We start from the raw sequence: 5,179 nt of genomic DNA on the forward strand, positions 1-5,179 counted from the left end.
CATATATATACATGTGGAAAGTTATGCGCGCGTTACATTTATCAGAAGTAATAAATATAGTATTTAGATTTAATAATAGAGGATATTATGAAAATTAATCGTATATTATTTTTTCATGACAATTTTTTACCCATTGTTGAAGTACTAGATTTCCACCCTTAATTACAATGTACGGGTATAAATGAGTTCAAAATACTCTAATTCAAAATTTGAGTCATAACATTTCATTTCCAAATTAACATAATATTGTTTGCATAATTAAGTCACTTTATTAGCTTATTTATTTTCGTGTTTTTAGTTCTACACCACTCTCTATTTAATGTTTGTAACCTAAAAAATTATCTATTTAAAGTGAGTTTTCTTTATCGGCAATATTAAGACAAAATCAAAACCGCTATTTTTATCATGGTTCCTTTCTCTCTTCCCTTCTATTTAAGGTGGGTATGCTTAGTAATTATAGAAGACAAAACAAACATATACTATTTAGTGGGTTAAAGTTGTTATTTTTTATTTGAAAAGAAAAAAACAATTACTAATAATAAGTAATGTATATACATCTTTCAATTTGACAAACATTAAATTAAACTTAAAGTGAATTACTTATGCACTTTAATTTCAAGAAATTAAGCTCAATTTCAATGAAATTTAATAATTTGATACTTTGTCTTTTTAAGAGAAAATGTCCAGTAGAACTGGGAAAGTATTAATAACATAATAATAATCTTGAGCTTTCTTTAAAGGCAGCATTATAGTTGAGAATGTGGCACCAGATATACTATTACAATCTGTGCTTATAGAGTTTCAATGCACTCAATTTCAATCTTGGCATCCAATGGCAATTTAGCCACTTCTTAAATTGAACCATTGGAAAAGCAGCTAAGTAAAATTGTTGAAGTAATTATAGGCATTAATTATGAGTGAAAATTAAATAATACCAACTCAAGGGGAAAATCTTATGATTTTCAGCATAGTACTAGTAGTTTCTCTAGCATTAATCATCCTTATTATATATTAAATATGACAAGTTGACAAAATAACCAATTATGTATGACAAGATGAATCTTTAAGAGTTAAACCATAATAAAGCGTGAAGGTTTTAAATCTAACACCTGCTCACTCTTTTTCCATGTTACGTGTATGTTACCTACAAGCTAACACATTCTCAGCCCACAAATGTAACAGGATAATTTTTACAGCACAGAATAAATTATTGCCATAAGTGAAATTCATTAGTAAACACACTACCCACTCTTTTAAATGCACTCCTTACTATTAGTTGAAATCAGTTAGAAATTGCTAAATCTATTCCCAGAGGATCATATGTCAGTGGTAAAACAATCAAAATGCTAATTCCTAAACACACATAAAACTGGGATCCCGATTTCCTAGAGAGCCATGCTAAGGGCAAATCTGTCAAGTCTAAACTCTATTACATACTTACGTAGAATACAAAGTACAAAGATTTATGAGTATGAGTTAAATATACAACATCAAAGAGAACCAACCAGACTTTCCAATATTTCCAAATTTGAAATGCAACTCTAGGATTGTGTGGTAGCCTACTTGTTAATTATGCTACAACATCCTAGTAAAACACTAAAGTATCAGAATTTCGGTGCTGAATCACATGATTTTGCTTTATATGCAGCAGCAAATTAGAGTACAATAAAACCAATGACAATGACAAAGGTTTATATGTAGGTCAGTGTAGCACAGGTTTTAATTTGGTTCGCATACCTTGAGTGAAAAACCGCACACAGTTTTTGATGGTACACAAAACCTAACAGTAGTAAAAGCTAAATAAATTACCAAGAAATCTAAAAGCAAGTAATAAAGTCAAAATCATTTTACATACAAAGAGAATGGCGCGAGAGAAAGGTTCACCAACAATGGCAGAACCAGACCGCAAGAGGAAAACTCAAAAAAGAGAAAGAGCGAGGCAGAGACAAACAATTACGAGAGCGAGAGAGACGACTCCAACGATGGCAATGTGATAGGTAGGGTTTATGAAAGGGAGGGCAATAATGGCGAGGGTCAAGGAATAGAGCTTCGTGAGGGCAACAGTGGTGAAGGCACGGATACAAACCCTACATTGTTCCCCATAACCCTAATGCACAGATACAAACAATTAAATATTATATTATAATTTTTAAACCCTACCGCGTAAAACAAAATCACTAAATCCTAACACTAACTAAAATTTATTAAAAAAAACACTTTAAACAGGAGAAGCCTTTCAGGGTAACAGCTTCAAGGTGAAGCAGATCAGGGTAGTTTCACCAAGTCAATTTAACCAAAAAAGCACTTTAAACAAAAGAAAGTTTTCAGGGTAGCACCTCCTATGTGAAGCAGACCAGGATGACAACTCCTCTTGTACTGACATCCACCTAAACAAATGACAGAGATCAGGGTAGCATCATTATAGGAGGAGGCTTACTGATGCTTCTCATCATCAACGTGATAAAAAAAAATTCATCTTGATAAATAATTTGTTGACCAACTCATATAGGTAAATAGCTTTTATTTTTCACCCATATTGATAAAAAAGTTGACAAATGACATTAATTTCAAAATCAGGGATAAAAATATGGGACCAAATCATTTGGTACCTACATTTTTCAGTGGTAAAAATCTGGGACAAAAGACAAAATGGGAAAAAATCTACGTGCACAAATTGCATTTGGCCTCCTCTAAGCTTATGAGTGTAAAACTCTTTTTTAATTAATATTCCAAGAGGCTCATTTCTTTTAAATGCATGTCATATAATTTGCCAAGAAAGAAAAAATGGCATAAAAAAATTAACATATGCCAAAGCTTAAACAAATACACTATGTGATTAAAAGGAACCGGTGATATATAATTGCTTTGAAATCCCTGTGAAAGCTTCACTGTTAGGTTGATTAGTTGCTCTCACTTAGTTGACATAATTTAAAGAAAACAAAATCAATTTCAAGGTTTATGAATTTCAGTTTGACCACAATCAAACTGTATAACAAAAATCCAATGAGACAACAATATTTTAAAGAAGAAAAAAATGCATCTTATTACCACTCATAATGGATGTACCAATAAACTAGAAAATAGATCATTAACATTTATTCTAAAGACATTCAACATCGATTTTGAACCCGTGTTGAAACTATCATTATTAAAAGTATGTCATTTTTTACATTGGTTATAAAATTGATGCTCAAAATCACTTCCAAAACTAATATAATATAATAGTAAAAAATATCGATTTTAATCAAAACTAATATTATAAGTATTATAAAATATTGATTTTGTTAAAACCGACGTTGTATAGTGTATACATCATTAGTTTTGACAAAACCAATATTTTACACTACTTACAACATTGATTTTTGCTAAAATCGATGTTATTTTTGCTATTATACCACATTAATTTTGATCAAAATTAATATTGTACAATATTATTTTTGATATAATCGATGTTGATTATGCAAAAAAATAAATATATTTTATCTATTTGTTAAATAAAATCAAACCTGCAAATTAAAAACAAAACCCATCTAAGCATATTATATATATATATATATATATATATATATATATATATATATATATATATATATATATATATATATATATATATATATATATATATATATATATATATATAAAATAAAGAAATACTTAAAGGATATCAAACAATGATTTTTGGACCTCTAGTAAAGTACACTTAAAAAAATTTCCTCTTTTTTTTACTACATTAAAAAATGCTTCAAAACATACCATCAAAGTTAATAAAAGATAAATATAACTCAGAATATAATTCCAAATATAATTTTTTTTTTTTTTTTGAGTTCATCAATCTTGTCAAACACGTATAGTGTTTCTCTCTGTAATGAAAGAGACAAATATAACTCCAAATATAACTCAGAATAGAGATGAGATAAAAGATGACTTGTGAGACTTACCTCATGAGTTTCCCTTTAGAGACCGCTTCAAATATAACTCCAGTATAATAGTCAAGACCTTGGGTCAGACATATGTCAAAAACCACGTTATCAAGGCGTTTTGATTTATCCATAAGTTTAAATAAAATTTATAGGTCATTCAATGCATCAACGGATCCATCATCTTTTAAGAAAGCACTGCCTTCTCTAAATTTAGACAACAATGCTAGAGGAGGTCCTTTTTCTTTGATATAAGTTTCAATTTTGTCAGCAATCTCAGCAATTAATCCTTTCTCTTCCTCCTACTGCATGACAGTACAAAAACACATCATTAAACATAACATATATATCATGATTACAAGACAACAACTTTCCGATATTACAGTAATAGGGAATATTATTGTCTCAAATTTTAATTGGTCATACACATAGAAAGAAACAAAATCGTAAGTCTCAAAGACCTAAGGCAATGAATGTAGTGGAATATACTTGAACAGTTTTACGAACATTTAAATCATGAAATGCAATTTCTTTTTTATTTTATCAAACAATGTCTAAGTTTTGAAGCACCAAGTCTAATCTAATGTTATTAAATAAAATAATCCTTTGCATTGAAGCACCAGATCTTACCTCATACAAACAAATGAATTATAAGAAAGAAAGTCACAATGGTGTCCTAGAAACCATTAGAATGATATGAAGAGTTCCTCATTCTAACAGCAAGAGTCCAACGAATAATTTAAAGGCAATAATTACAGAGAACTTCACAAAAATATAAATGTACAGGCATCTTGCTTGGATGCCAATAAATGATAAAACACAACTTACACTAGTTTCTACAGTACATAGAACATTTTGCAGCCTCAGATAACTGCATCAAGACAAATGATATAAGGTGCAAAATAATTGGTCAAGATAAAATGCAGAAATATATAACATATTTACTAGCATGGTTATAGTCATCACTCAACACATTGTTACTATAGACCAAAGACAACATTAAACTTTGAACTAATGAAAACAGTGGTAAAAAATAGTTCATTTGGTCATCTAGGCAGGGCAGAAAAGAGACACACTGCCTCAGAAAACCCGAGGGAAGTAAGCCTGATGATGTGCCTAATGGGACCAGATCCTGTAATTTCAGATAACATGCCAATTTACCATCGCTTAAGTACCCATAGCCAATGTATCAATATGTGCAGGCTAGTTCAGAAAAACGGGGGCCCCTCTTTTTTTTCTTTTTTTTTTTTTTTTTCTTTTTT

Source organism: Glycine max, chromosome 16 (assembly GCF_000004515.6).
Source record: "Glycine max cultivar Williams 82 chromosome 16, Glycine_max_v4.0, whole genome shotgun sequence".
Taxonomy (NCBI): Eukaryota; Viridiplantae; Streptophyta; class Magnoliopsida; order Fabales; family Fabaceae; genus Glycine; species Glycine max.